This window comes from Pteronotus mesoamericanus, unplaced genomic scaffold, assembly GCF_021234165.1.
Source record: "Pteronotus mesoamericanus isolate MK-2021 breed Mesoamerican mustached bat unplaced genomic scaffold, CSHL_Meso_final scaffold_167, whole genome shotgun sequence".
Classification (NCBI taxonomy): Eukaryota; Metazoa; Chordata; class Mammalia; order Chiroptera; family Mormoopidae; genus Pteronotus; species Pteronotus mesoamericanus.
The window spans coordinates 15,803,865-15,820,287 of record NW_026555308.1 but is presented as its reverse complement, the minus strand read 5'-3'; the positions used below and the strand labels follow the sequence as shown (position 1 = coordinate 15,820,287).

Here is a 16,423-nt window from a genome sequence, read left to right as displayed (position 1 = left end):
ACTATGAAAGATACATCAAATTTGATAAACTAGAAGAAATGGACAAGTTCTTAGAAATACATAACCTTCCTAGGCTGAACCATAAAAAACTGGAAAAGTGATCAACAGTAAGGAAAAAAGACAGTCATCAAAAACCTCCCCCAAAAAGCAAAAGTCCAGGACCATATGGCTTCAACTAGTAACTTCTATCAAACATTCAAAGATTTTAATACCTATCCTTCCCAAACTCTTCCAAATAATTTAACAACAGGCAATACTTGCTAACTCATTTTATGAGGCCAGCATTACCCTGATACCAAAACCTAGCAAGGAACACACACACACACACACACACACCGCCACACACCCCCTCAGACCAATATCACTGATGAATATAGATGCAAAAGTTCTAAACAAAACACTATCAAATCAAATATAACAATGTATTAAAAAGATAATACAACATGATCAAGTAGGATTCATTCCAGGGACACAAGGATGGTTCAACATATGTGCAGATCAATGTGACACACCACATGCACAAAATAAGGGATAAAAATCATATGATCAGATAAATAGATGCAGAAAAAGCTTTTGACAAAATACAACATCCATTTATAATTAAAACACTCAATAAACGGGATATAGAAGGGAAGTACCTGAACAAAATAAAGGCCATATATGACAAACCCTCAGTTACTATCATACTGAATGGCAAAAAAACTGAAAGCTTTTCCTCTAAGATCAAGAACAAGACAAGGATGCCCACTATCATCACTGTTATTCAGCACAGTACTGGAAGTCCAAGCCAGAGCAATCAGGCAAGAAAAAGAAATGAAAGGCATCCAAATTGAGAATGAAGAAGCAAAAATTGTCCCTTTTTGTAGATGACATGATTCTTTATAGAGAATACCCCAAAGATTCCACAAAAAAACTGTTAGAAACAATAAACAAATATGGTGAAGTTGCAGGATACAAAATCAATGTACAAAAATCCATTGCCTTCCTAAAAACAGTAAAATTTCAGAAAAAGAAAGAAAAAACAATCCATTTGTAATTGCAACAAAAAGAATAAAATGCCCAGGAATAAACAAAATCAAATACCTAGGAATAAACAAAGGGTGTAAAAAACCTATACACTGAAAACTACAAGATGCTGTTGAGAGAAACTGAAGAAGATACAAAGAAATGGAAAGATACTGTTTTTATAGATTGGAAGAATCCATATAGTCAAAATAACCATATTACCTACAGTAATATACAGATTTAATGAAATCCTTATCAAAATCCCAATGGCATTGTTCAAATATATAGAACAAAAAAATCATCAAATTTGTATGGAACAGAAGACCTCAAATAGCCAAAGCAATCCTGAGAAAATACCAAAGCCAGAGGCATGACAATCCCTGACTTCAAATTATACTCTTGGGTTGGCCAACATGTCCATCACATTTATTCTGTATGATGACTCTAGTTGTCTTTAACTTCATTCGAAACACTTTTGTTAGATTCTACTGTGACAGCTGTTATATCAGCATGCATTTAAAAAAAAAATCAAAATTGGTAAATTTTTGTGCAGCCATTTTAGTATTGAAGATGGAAGAATATACACATTTTGGTGTATTATGCTTTTTTTTTAATTACATTGATTTGTTATTACAGTTGTCCCAATTTTTCTCCCTTTGCCCCCCCTTCACCCAGCACCCCCCACTCCCTCAGGCAATCCCCATACCACTGTTCATGTCCACGGGTCATGTGTACTGGTTCTTTATCTACTCCCATTTCTTATTCTGCACTTTATATCCCCATGACTATTCTGTAACTACTTATTTGTACTTCTTAATCCCCTCACCTCTTCATCCACCACCCTATATTCACCTCCCATCTGGCAATCATCAAAACCCTCTCCATATCCATGATTCTGTCTCTGTTCATTTGCTTAGTTTGTTTTTTAGAATCAGTTGTTGATAGGTACATATTTATTGTCATTTTATTGTTCATAATGTTGATTCTCTTCTTTTCCTAAATAAGTCCCTTTAACATTTCATATGATGGTTTGGTAATGATGAACTACTTTAGTTTTCTCTTGTCTGGGAAGCTCTTTGATTCTAAATGATAACTTTGCTGGGTAGGGCAATCTTGGCTCTAGGCACCTGCTTACCAAGACTTTGAATATTTCTTGCCAGTCTCCTCTGGCCTGCAGAGTTTCTTTTGAGAAATCAGCTGACAGTATTATGGGAGTTCCCCTATAGGTAACTTTCTGCTCTTCTGTTGCTGCTTCTAAAATTCTCTATCTTTAACCTTTGGCATTTTAATTATGATGTGTTGGAGTGGGCCATCTTGCATCCATCTTGTTTGGGACTCTGTGCTTCTTGGACCTGAGTGCCTATTCCCTTCACCAACTTAGGGACATTTTATTTCATTATTTTTTCAAAAAGATTTCCAAGTTCTTCCTCTCTCTCTTCTTCTTCTGGCATCCCTATCATGCAAATGTTGGACTACTTAAAGAGTCCCAGAGGCTGCTTATACTTTCTTCACTTTTTTGGATTCTTTTCTTTTTGTTGTTCTGACTGGTTGTTTTTTGCTCCCTTATGTTCCAAATCATTGATTTGATTCTCAGCTTCATCCACTCTGTTGTTTCCCTGTAAATTGTTCTTTATTTTATTAGTGTATCCTTCATTTCTGATTGGATCTTTTTTATGCTGCTGAGGTCCTCACTAAGTTCCTTGAGCATCCTTATAAGCAGTGTTTTTGAACTCTGCATCTGATAGATTGCTTATCTCCATTTTGTTTAGTTCTTTTTCTGGAGTTTTGATCTGCTCTTTCATTTGGGCCATGTTTCTTTGTCTCCTCATTATAGCAGCCTCCCTGTGTTTGTTTCCATGTACTATAAAGAGCTGCTAGGAATCCGTTTCTTAGTAGTGCGGCCTAATGTAGTAGGTGTCCTGTAGGATCCAACAGCAATGCCTCCCCTATCACCCAAGCTGAGTCTTCGAGGTGCAGCTTTTGTGTAGACTGAGTACACCAACCTCTTGTAGTTGAGCTTTGATTGCTGTTGGCAGGTCAGTGGGAGGGATTTACTCAGGACAGTCAGCTGCAAGGGCTGGCTGTGACCACTGACCACCAACCTCCACCCTCCACAGAGGATCCACTGTGCAGGGACAGGGTGGCGGTGCTCCAACATGACCTGTAGCTGTTCACTGGGTGCACAGGCTCTGCGGTTTCCCGGGAGGTGCAGACCAATGTCTGCCACCAACTGTGTCTTGCATGCAGCCACCCTGCCTGAGCAATAAAGCAATCTGAGGTGGCTGCTACTTGTGTTGGGCTTGGAGATTCCCAGGCAGAGCCAAGCTGTGAATCTATGCTGGCTGCTATTAGTGCTGGGCCAGGGGCCACTTAACAAGAGGTGCAGGGGCTGGGGGCTCATTGAACCTGGCTGCTGCTTGTTTGAGAGAATTTGGGAAGTTGTGAAGCCAAGAGCAGACATTCATATGGAAAAGCAGCTTGGGTGGGCCCATAAATTGGGTGGGGTGGAGTCTCGGGTGATCTCCAGGGCAAGGCAAACAGTGTTAACCATGTTAATAGAGTCTCAAATATGACACCAGCCTGCTGGCTCTATGGTTCTGTGGGTGCAGGGTTCAGAAAAGGGTAAATGTCCTCTGCTCACCTTGATGCCAGACACTTGAGTTCCTCTCTGTATGCCACTGGTGCCTTTCAAGCTGCTACCCTGGTGCTGGAGCTCACAGGGAGTGACTCTGAGTAAGTCCATGTGTGGGTTCTTTAAGAGGAACTGCTTGGGATTCCAGCAGTTTCTCCGACAGATTCAGTCCCCACTGTGTTTTGCAGCCAAACGTTGTGGAGACTTATCTTCCTGGCACTGGAACCCTGGGCTGGGGGGCCTGATGTGGGGCTGGATCTCCTTGCTCCCAAGATATCTCTCCCAAATTTCTATCCACCATGGGCGGGTGTGGGACCTGCCCATTTTGCATCTACAACCCTCCTACCAGTCTGGATGGATGTGGTTTATTTAATTCTGTAGTTGTCAGACTTCTATTCAACTTGATTTCTGACAGTTCTGAGTGATGGTTGTTCTATATTTTAGTTTTAATTTTGATGTAGTTTTGTGAGGAGTTGAGCTATGTCTGCCTACACTGTTATTTTGACCAGAAATCCTCGTATTATGATTTATTATTTCAAAAATGGTAAAAATGCAACTGAAATGCAAAAGATGATTTGTGCCATGTATGGAGAAGGTACTGTGACTGATTGAACATGTCAAAAGGTGGTTTGCAAAGTTTTTTGGTACTACTGACATTTTGGCCAAATAATTCTTTGCTGTTTTATACATTGGGAGATGTTTAGCAGCACTCCTGACCTCTACCCACTAGAAGCCAATAGTGGGAGACAGCTGACTTATTCAAAATATCCAAATCAAAAGTTATTGGTGAAAATGAAAAATATGTCTTTTATTTTACAGAAAAAATGTAAAGGACTTTTTGGCCAACCCAAAACAAAGCTACAATAATAAAAACAGTATGGTGCTGGCAGAAAAACAGACATACTGACCAACAGAACAGAATTGAGAGTGCAAAAATAAACCCACCCGTATATGGACAATTAATTTTTGACAAAGGAGCTTAAAACATACAATGAAGAAAGGAGCTTCAATAAATGGTGCAGGGAAAATTGCAAAGCCACAGGCAAAAGAATGAAACTAGATTACTATTTGACACCATACATAAAAAATAACTCAAAATGGATCAAAGACCTAAATATAAGACCTGAAATAATAAAACTCATAGAAGAAATCACAGGTACTAAACTTAGGAAGCTTTATCTCAGAGGATTTTATGAATTTGACACCAAAGGCAAGGAAAGTATTAGCAAAAATAAATGACTGGAGCTACATGAAACTAAAAGGCTTCCTCTCCACAGCAAAATAAACCATCAACAAAAACAAAAAGGCAACCAACTGAATGGGATAAGGCATTTGCAAATAATACCTCTGATAAGTGGCTAATATCCAAAATACATAAAGAACTCATACAACTCAACAATAAAACAAACAGTCCAATTTAAAGATGGGCGGAGGTTTTTTCCAAGCCAGTAACACCCTCACAAACATGGTAAAACCTTCTGAAAACCCTCCGGACTCTCTGTAAGAAGTGTGGCAAGCACCACCCTCAAAAACAAACACAGTACCAGAAGGGCAAGGATTCTTTATATGCTCAGGGCATGACAGGGAGCAAAGTGGTTATGTTGGGCAGACTAAGCTGATTTTCCACAAAAAAGGCTAAAACTGGTGAGGTTTGACTGCATTAAGCCCAACTGCAGATCTAAGAGAATACAGGCTGTTAAGAGATGCAAATATTTTGAACTAAGAGGAAATAAGAAAAAGGGCCAAGTGATCCAGTTCTAAGCTTCGTATTTTATAATATGACAATAAAATCTTGAAGATATGTTTGCTTTAAAAAAATGGGCAGAGTACCTGAGCATTTTTCCCAAGAAGACTTACAAAAGCCCAACAAATACATGAAAGGATGATCAATTTCACTCACTACAAGGGAAATACAAATCAAAACCAACGTGAGATACCAACTCACAACTGTTAGAATGGCTACTATCAGTAAGGCAAGAAATAACAAGTGCTGGAAAAGATATGGAGAAAAAGGAATTCTTACACACTGCTGGTGGGAATATATACTGGTATGACTACTATGGAAAACAGTAAAAAGTTTCCTCAAAAAATTAAGAATAGAGCTATCATATGCCCCAACAATCCCCCTTCCAGGTATCTACTGAAAAATTTGAAAACACTTATTCGTAAAGATATATGTACCCTTATGTTCACTGAAGCATTAATCACAGCTAAGTGTGATTTGATCCATCCATTTGATGGATGACTAGATAAAGATGTATTACATGTATAGGAGGGAATACTACTTGGCCATAAGAAAGGATGAAATACTGCCATTTGCAACACAATGAATGGATACTGAGAGCATTATGGTAAGTGAAATAAGTCATATGGTAAAGAACAAGCACCATGTGGTTTCACTCATGTATGGGATATAAAACAGAAAGCAACAAACAAACTCAGACTCCAACAACAGTATGGGGGTTACCAGTGGAGAGTGGAGTGGGGAGGCTGAAGAGGGCAAATGGGGTTAAATTATGGTAACGAAAGAAGACTAGGCTTGAAGTGGTAAGCACACAATGCAATATACAGATGATGTATTATGAAATTATACACCTGAAACTCATGTTATGAATCAATGTACCACAATAAATTTAATTTTAAAAAAGAAAAAACTGTAACTCATGTGGTGAGGGAGGTTAACTAGTCTTACTGTGATCATCATTTTGCAATATATACGAATATCAAATCATTCCTTGTACACCTGAAACTAGAGTATATCAATTATAGCTCAATTAAACAAATGATATTTAAGAAAACAAACCATGAGCAATGACAAGATTAAATGAACACTAGAAGTTCATCATGAAATCATATTACAACAACCAAACTCAGTTTAAAGACTGGGAGATTTTTTTAAAGCCAGGACCTCTAGCCAAACAGCACAAAAGTCCAACTGGCAAATGACAGCACTTAACAAACTATCATCACCAAAGGCTGTCACATAGTCCCCAGGACAAAACTTAGGTATGTAATTGTACACAGAAAGGGAGGTGTAGACCTCTTGTCAAATTTATTCAGTATGTACCTGGGAAAGATCATTTAAGGATTTCTATTTATCAAAACAAATCCTGGATGGAAATTCATAGTAAAAAAATATAAGCCCTCTTACATGGCAATGGAATTCTGTGGCACATTAACAAGGACAAAAACACCCCAAAGATCTAGCATCTCTATTCTGTCATGCTGTGTCAGAAGAAGATAAAGAAGTGCACCAGGAGGAAAGAGTAGAAAAGAAGTATTAAAAAGGTAAGATGGTGTAGTGCCAAGTGTGTTTAAAGAAAGGCTAAGGATGTGGTGTGTATATACAATTCAGTCATAAAAAAGAATGAAATCTTGCCATTTGTAACAACAAAAAAGGCCCATGATGGGCTTTTGCTAAGTAAAAAAAAGTTAGACAATGACAAATACCATATTTCACTTATATGTGGAATCAAAAAAACCAAACCCCTCCTTCAGAGCAACACAAGCTCATACATACAGAGACTGGTGGCAGCCAGAGGTGGTGGGGGTGGGGGACAGGGGTACCAACATGGGAATCAAAAGGCACCAAACCTTCAGTTATAAAAGAAGTCATTGGGATGTCAGGTAGGGCATGGTGACTTTTGTTAATAATACTGTATTGTATATTTAAAGGTTGACGAAAAAGTTTGCTTTCCCAGAAAAATATTCTGTAACTATGTATGGTGAATTTAACTGGACTTATTGTGGCGATCATTTTGCAATACATACAAGCATATAATCATTATGCTGTACACATGAAACTAAGGTAACATATGTCAATTATATCTCAAGGGGGAAAAAAAGGCTGCGGTTGAAGCCAATGAGATCCTGAGGCTAGTCTTGATGTTCCAGAGCAATTATAAGGCATCCTGTTTCAATGGCTTCAAAGGTTTCTTCAACAATGTTAGTAAGAGAAATAAACATCTCTGTAAAGTGAACTAGATGTCATTAAAAGCACTCAGAAAATAGCTGAAGAGTTTGCCATTTATTACTTGGTTGTAGCCAGAATGGCAGAGACCTGCTCCTTAAAAGTAAACAAAGGCACTGGAATAGCCACAGTCAGCAAATTCAATTTTCTGATTGTTAACACCAAACATGAATTACAATCAACAACTTTTCACTGTCCTTAAAATAAATTAGGCACTGATTTTTGTAACTGGCTGACTAAAAGAACAAGACAAACTCATCAGGTGAAAACAATTCTTTAGAACCCAGAAATCTACCAAAAGCCAGACTAGGTAGCCTATGATTTCTTGTCTCAGAAAAGTATTTAACCCTTAACCAGCTGCTTCTGTCAATATTTCTAGTCACCTACTGCCCAGCTAACTAACCTGGGTGCTGTTCCACCAGCTCGCTCTAGCTTTTCATTTTCCAGCTAATTCTGAATGACCCAAATCCCCCTGGATCCTTCAAAGTCCACCTCAAAAGTCACTTTCTTTATGACGCCCTTTCTGATCCTTCCCGTAACAAAATCCCTACAAGCTCGTAACTCCGTATGCAATTAAGTCCTGCCACATTCAATAGCCTACTACTTTCTCTAAGTTCTTGCCTGCACAAACTATGTGTGTATTTAGACCTCTCTCGCTTCCCTGCAGCAGCTGCGGCTAGAGCCCAAACAGAGCACGTGGGCTCAATGGGCATTTGGTGATCTCAGCACCCAGAAGTGAGTGGTAGCCGTGATTCCACCCCGCCTCAGTTCAGTCACAGAAACTCTTCCCATACCTTTACTAGTTGCACAACAAGTCTATTTCCCTTCAGAATCCTAAAACGGAATGAAGCAGGAAGGTGCTCTTATCGTTCAAGCTCTGACTGAGCAAGCATTCATCTACAGATGACATACAAATGCTGAGATCCCAAGATGAGCAAAAAGAGCGCTACAGGAACAAACCAATTTATCAAATATTCGTCACCAGTGTTGGAGCTTTTCCTCCCACCACCTGCCCTAGCGGCTCACCTGTGAGGCAAGAAAGTAACAGTTCAGGAGGAACCACAATCTTTCCTCCCAAAGCAGGCTGCAAAGAAGCTCATCATTCATCACTCAGTGAGGGCTGTAATCTGCTAGTTGAAAACTAAATTACAGATATCAGATTCTTCAGCAAAAGCCCCCTCACCAGCTGTCCACCGGTTATGGTTGTTCACACAATTCAAAACAACACAGAAGGCCTAGTTTTATTCCTGATGGTGCCTATTCAGGGAACTAGAACTAAATGCCTCTAGATTGTGTTAAAGCCACTCCTTAATTTCCTTTATGACAATATAAGTGAAGATAATAATCCACCCATCTCTGAATATTAACGAGTTTGACACATAAAATACCACTATTTCACTCTAAGTTCCTGCATATACATGGATCTCTACCGCCCATCTTCTTTCTGAGATGTATGTAATTTGCAAACGTAGAAGCAACGTAAACACTACCGAAAGTAAAAAATGGCAAACTACCAAAATGCCCCCGAGGCCAAACCCAAATAATCCAAGCCTCGGCTCCATACGTGGGAAGTCCAGCCATCTCGAGGGCCGGCAGGGATCCCTTACTCCCGGCATGGGGGTAGTCACACCCTGGTGACCGGTGACCAGGCCCAGATCACCAGCGCAAGGCTAATGCCTGACGACCCCCACTCGCAGCTGGAGCAGGGGCTGCAGCCCAGAGAGGCGATGAAGAAACCGGACCCGAAACACCGCCCCCAACCAGCGCGGCCCCCTTCCGGCCCCGCGGTCAGCCCCTGCTGATCCCAGACCCCAGCCCACGCGCCCCGGCTCACCCCGCCCCAGCGGGCAGCGGCGCACCCCGGGCCCAGCCCGGCCAGCTACTCGGCGGACGCCCGTGGCCACTCCGAGCTCACTCGCGGTGGCGAGCGGCGGGCCCGGGACCGCTCGGCACCATCCTCCCCGCCGCTCCGGGAGCAGTGTCCGGCTCCGCGGGGCCGACGCGAGGACCAGAGGCCAGTCCAGCTCACGCAGCCGCGACACGGGTTAGTCAGGGTCCGGCAGCCGTGGTTTCCGGGTAGAAAAAATGCTACCGCCAGCGATGCCGTGACCTCCGACACCTGGCGTCCAACGGCAGCGCGGCCGGGACAAGCTTCCTCTGTTGCGGGAGGCGGAGACCACGTTTCCTGATTGGGTCCTGTCTGGGGTTTGGGTGTGAGTACGTGCGTTGTGCGCTGACAGACGTGGAGTGTATGACGTACATTTGTGTATCTGCGTGTGTGGTTCACGGACGTGGGTCTTTGTGTGGATCTGTGCACGCGTTTAGTGTGTTACGCGTGCCGGGTGGGAGTATAGCGTGTGTGCATGCGTGTCTGTGTGTTTCTGTTTTAATCACTGCTGATTAAAGTATAATCTGGTACTATCTCTTTGTAAAATACTAGTACTCAAGGCTATATGAGTTGATGTACTAGAATTCGGGTCCCCTGACTCCTGGTTTAGTTTTGGCATTATCCAGTAAACTTGAAGATACACATCCTCCCTGAAGAATATATTACACTGGAGAAGCATTTGTACATCTGCACGAGTAGACCTAATAATGTTTACAGCAATACTACTTGTAATCAGTAAGAACTGAGGGGGGAAAATGCCCATACAATGAAATGTAAAAATAGACTTTGGTATAGCCATATATAATTAAATACCAAGGCGCAGTGAAAATTACTGAAAACAGCTGACACAACAGGACATAAGGTGCTGGGGGAGCAAATCACAAAAGGACACATTGCAGCATAATCCCATTATATAAAATTCCAAAACATGCTAATCTAATCAGAATCAAAAAGGTGTACATAAGTGGTAGGACTCCTGACAAAAAGCATGAGAAAAAGATGCACAGAACTTCATGTTAAGTGTTAAGAGGATGGAATGGGGGAGGAGCACACAGGGTCCTTCAAATATCATGGAAATGTTCATCTTAAAAAGGATGATGGGTACACAGTTATTGAATTGTTGTTGTTTATATTTTGTACATAACTTACAATATTTTTATCTAATAAATAGTTAATAAAAACAAAAAATATACTACAATTCACCATTGAATTAGGAAGTTGTTGAGTGTGCAGACGGGGGCCTACGGAATGACAAAGGCAGTAGAAGTTGCTAAGTGTCTAAAACAGGTCAAATCTTGGAGATGTTGATGTGAGTCATTCATGAGTCATGAGGGAAAATGATCCTAGACCTCCCAAAATGTATCTTTTGGCAATGGTATTAATAGGTTTCAGCTGGATTTCAAAAGCTGCTGCTTAACTTCTAGCAGACAGGAATTAAACGCCCTTAATATAAAACTATTCCTAAAATCATACCTTCAATCTTAAAGTTGTTAAAACAATTCAAATTACAGGTGGAGTCTTTGACAAGCGTGCCAATGCAAGTAGTGAACAACTACCAGTAGCTAAGATGAATTTAAATGCATATTTACAGTTTGGTGACTATGGATTAAATTTAAACTTAGATTGTGCCAATGAAGAACAACGTGGTGGGTCATTGTGTCAGAATAAATATATGATGTCATAAATTAGAAATACATTTTGTCAATCCTGTGTTTCAAAGTCCAAACAGGGGGAAAAATATATTTTAGCTCCAGGATTTTTGTACACAATGTAATTTTTTCTGAAAATCTGTTATTAAATCAATGAATGTCTTACACTCAATGAAATATTAGAATCAATAAATACTTGTTGGGATTTCCAGTCAAGATGTCAGAGTAGTTAAATTATGTGCTTGCTTCCTTCCATGACCACATCAAAATTACAGCTAACTTACAGAACAACCATCACTGAGAACTGCCAGGAGACCAGCTGAACAGAATTTCTATAACTAAGGATATAAAGAAGAAGCCACATGGAGACTGGTAGCAGAGGCAGAGATACAGAATGGGCAAGTCCCTCACACACACAGTGTGGTGATTACGAATCAGGAGGGATACACTGGCTACGGAGGTTAACCCCCTCGCGCCAAGAAATGAGGGGGCTCCTCAAGCCAGGGCATTAGGTATGAGGATTCACAAGAAAATTAATTTTATCATTTGTGGCCCAATATTTGGATTTTTACAGCATGGGCTCTGAAACTGTTTGAGAGCATAACTTTGCCCTTTTGAGCTTTGAAACTGCCTGCAAAACCAATAGCCCCCCTGTGCTGATTGTCCTGTTTGTTAAATTGTACTCCTTAAGTCTTTGTTAAATAATGCTGCCTATACTATGATTATGTGATCAAAGCCTTTTTGTTCTACGGACCTGAGCTGAAACTAGGACTTGATAAATGCTTAATCATACAGGGTTTGGCAGAAGTAACTCCTGCTTGAGTGTGGTTGGTAGGGTAATAATATGGGTGTAATAATTTATAGTTTTAATTTGAACATTTCACCTAAAATGTCATATGCTGTGTTTGAGCATGATATTGTTGTGTTACAGAAGGACATGCTTACAGTTTTTTGTAATAAAAAAGGGTGTTATTTGTGCCAGACCCTGTGTATTACCTGTTGTTCTCACCTCACAACCCCACTTGCTTGGTCACTAAATCAGCTAACCATTGAAAGTCCAATTGCCCCCACCAATCAGAAGACAAATGGTGTAAGTTCATGGTTTTGTTTACCTAGCAACCCATATCTTTAATCAATAGCTCCTTGCAGCTTTTGCCTTTATAAATCATGCCCTTTCTCCTCCATTTTGGAACGTTTTGTCGGTTCATACTGAGGACTACATTTCCCGGTCTGCAAATCATTATCTGAATAAACTCTTTTTAAATTTCTTTAAAAAACGGTATCTTTGGACTTTTGTTTACAAGTGCCAGGAAAAGAAGTCCCATAACATCTGGCTGTGAAAGCCAGCCAGCACTGCATCCAATTGAGATGGAGAGGGCTGCTGGGTTCCCAGGCATTCTTGACAGATCCATGTACGAACTCAACTTGCTCACAAACTCACTTGCTCTGAGTTTCAGCACAGGGGCAGCATCTCAAAAAACATCAGGGACAAACGGGGAGGAACTACAGTGACTTAACTTCAGGACAGCCATTGGTCAGGCAGGAGTCAGGGGCAACTCGGGAGGGAAGAATTGGCAGGTGCCATTGCTCCAACCCACTCTCCATCAGCTTGGCTAACCCCTTTAGCCCTGCCCCGGTGATTCCCTCATTCCCTGCCCCACCCAACTTCCTCCCCCCAACCCTCTCCCCCCAGCCTCTTCCAGCTGCTCCTCCAGCAGGCAGTCTGTCTCAGCTCATGCTGTGGGTATTCCCAAAATCTCTCAAGGGCCACAAACCCCAAAAAAAGCAGCAGCCAGCCTCAACGTGCCCTGTAGCTCTTGCTAAGCAGCCCCAAGCCCAGCATAAGTGGTGAGCAGTCTCAATTTCCATTGTAAATCCCATCAGGTACCCAAGCCTGACCTAAGTGGCAGCTGGTCTTCACCTGGAATATAGTTTCAACTAAGTAGCCACAAGCCTGCACAAGTAGCATCTGGCTTCAGGTCATATCATAGTGACCAATAAAGGGTTCCAAGCCAGGTATGAGTGCCAGCTGACCTCAATTCACAGCATAGCCCCCTCCACACACACACACACAAACATCTCCTAGTCCAGCACATTCAGCAACTGGAAGCATATCACTTTGTAGCTCCTATCAAACCACCTCAAGCCCAGCACAAATGGACCTTGACCTTGGCCTGCACTGAAGCCCCTCCCAAGATGCTCCAGACCCAACACACCTGGTGGCCATCTTCAGATCACCAAAGAGCACCACCCAACCAGCTCCACAAATGACATACCCAAGGAGTGGACTTGATTGGTACCAGAGCCCCCCTAAAACAGCTCTTGCTCGCTGGGGTCAGCCACTGGACAACAGCTCATCCACTGGAGTCGTGGCCAGCCCTCAGAACCAGTCAGCCTGAGGTTATGTGTCAACAACAATCGAGGCACCACTACAACAGGAGGGTAATTATGCTAAGTCAAATAAGCCAGAGAAAGACAAATACCATATGATTTTGCTTGTTTGAGGAATCTAAAAAACAAAGTAAACAAACTCATAGATACAAAGAACAAATTGATGGTTGCCAATGGTAGGGAGGTTAGGAGAAGGGGTGAAAAAGGTAAAGGAATTAAGAAATACAAATTGGTGGTTACAGAATAGTCACAGGGATGTAAAGTACAGCAAAGGGAATATCGCCAATAACATTGTAATCATTATGTGTGGTGCCAGGTGGGTACTAGACTTCTCGGAGGGAATCACTTCGAAAGTTATATAATTGTCTAATCGCTATGATGTACATCTGAACCTACACTGTATTATATGTCATCTGTAATTTAAAAATAAAATTTTTTTAAAGAGAAAAATATAAATAAATAAATAAATAACTTGTTGGATAAGTGAAGGACCAATGAGCATTTCCTAAAAGAAGCGATGTGAATTTTAATAGAAATAAGACGTCACTGGTAATAATGATATGGGACATGTTGAGGATAAGCAGATAATGTGTTGGGAGGGAGGGTATGTGGCAGCAGAAAGAAAAGCAGGATGGTCTGGTTGGAGGTGGGATTTGGGGTCGAGTCCTGGCTCTGCTGACCACTGTATCACCTTGGGGAAGTCACAAACACTCTGAACTTCATATTCTTCATTCCTCAGGTGAGGAGGATAATATCCATTTGTTCAAAGAGGTAAAAATCTTCCAATACTCTGTAAACTATAAAGCACTATTCAAAGATAATTTATGTGCTGTGAGGTTAACTGTGTAGGGCCAGAGCTAACCTGAGCTGTTTTGCTTAAGTTCCTGCAGGGTACTGACCCAGGGTAAGCATGACACATACTGATTACTAATAACCTATGCTTTAAGAGGGGGAACCCCCCAAAACCAGAAGTTATTTATAAAAAATATTGTATATTTATTCTTACATGTTTATACCTTCAAAGTACTCTCCTTTTGATGCAATATACATATTAAGACTTTTTTCCACTGCTCAGAATGGTTTTTGAACTCATCAATTTTGATGCCTGTTAGTGCTTCTGCCATTTTTTGTTTCACCTCTTCCACATCAGCAAAATGTTTCCCTTTGAGGACTGTTTTCATCCAGGGAAACAAAAAATACTCAGGGTGAGATTGGGTGAACAGGGAGGGTGAGGCACAAGGGTCATGCCATTTTTGGTCAACAAATGCTGAACACTCACTGCAGTGTGTGCAGATGTGCTCATAAATCACCCATCATGAAATGGGCAAAGGCATTGAAAGAGTCTTAAAAAAAAATTCACTGAAGCCAAATGCAGCCTCTCACAACACGGCAGCTGATACAGATACAGTGATACAGGTGGGTTCCTAAACACTCATGTGGCGGAGGAAGCCTGTCCTTCGCTATAAGTCCTCCTCTGCTAGGTGAGTGTTTAGGAACCCATCCAGAAGATAATTCCAGGGTTTATTTTGCTGTTGAACCCATGAGTTCAAAGAGTTTCAGAGTTATGTCATTTTCTCAGCATTATTTATTGATAATAGACTGATGATTTACACCAGATTCTGATGGGACCCTCCCAAAGGGCTCTGTTATTTTTAAAAAATTGTTTTAATGGTAACTTATTTGTCATTGTAATTTCACATAAACAAATGTACAATGTATTCTGGATGTTTTCCAGTAGGCTTTGTCCCACATAGACATATTAAATTGCAACAAAAAGAGAAAAGACACAGAACATTCAGTTTTACAAAGAATCATATTTAAGGGCAACCTGATGTAAGATCATGACCGCTTTAGGGTACTTGAAATGTAAATTATAATATCAAAGTTTTCACAGTTTACATCATACCTTTTAGGAAACACTGTAACCAAGTTTAATTAAATTCAAGATTCTATTCTGAATGTCTAATGGCAAGGTGTATCTGGGATTCAGAAGCTTAATTAAACTAATCATGAACGAATTGGGGAGTTATTGATCAATAAGACACAAAGTTGCTCTTAAGCAAGATGAATTAGCTCTAGAGGATGGCTGTACAACACTGGACCTAGAGTCCACAATATCTATTGTACAGTTACAGTTTTATAAAGAGGATAGATCTCATGTTAAAAGTTCTTAACCACAATTGCCTGGCTGGTGTGGCTCAGTGGACTGAGTGTCAACCTGTGAACCAAAGGGTTGCTGGTTCAATTCCTAGTGAGGGCACACTCCTGGGTTGCAGGCCAGGTCCCCAGTATGGATGTTAGAGAGGTAACCACACATTGATGATTCACTCCCTCTCTTTCTCCTTTCTTTCCCCTCTCTCTAAAAATAAATAAATAAAATCTTTTTTTTTTAAATAAGAGGAATCAAGATGGCAAAAAACTGAGAGGAAGTCACACTAACCTCCTCCCAGGACCAACCCAGAATTACAACTAAATTGTGGAGAAATCACCTGGAACAAACAACTGAACAATAGTGAGAGAGGAGCCTTTTAACCTCAGGCAGACAGAAGAATCAGCTTTAGCACAACCTAACTAGTAAAGAGTGCAGTAGAGACTTGCGAAGGCAAGTAGGGCACCCATGGGCAGCAGCACCAGAAGAATATTGAAACGGCGAACTGGATCCCCTTGACATGAGTAGGGTCTAAACCATAAGCAGGGATCTCCAGCCTACAGCACCAGAGCCCAAAAAGTACACAGATAACAGCCAGCTGCGAAAAGCAGCAGGGTTGCTCTCTGCCAGAGATGGGCGGCTAGATACGCAAAGAGCCATTTAAAGGTCCAACGCATGCTTTTTTGTATGCAGCCACTTACCCTGGGTTCCAACAAAGGCGACGGCAGAGTGGGCTAGA

General features: G+C 41.1%; 1 protein-coding gene across 1 annotated transcript in view; it reads right to left on the bottom strand.

Moving 5' to 3' along the window:
* TMEM248 (transmembrane protein 248) overlaps positions 1 to 9,731 on the bottom strand; it is a 33,661-nt gene extending 23,930 nt beyond the window's left edge. Inside the window, exon 1 of the mRNA XM_054589682.1 lies at positions 9,442 to 9,731. The gene's annotated coding sequence lies outside the window, so the exon portion shown is untranslated. The remainder of the gene's footprint in view (positions 1 to 9,441) is intronic.
* Positions 9,732 to 16,423: the final 6,692 nt, after the last annotated feature.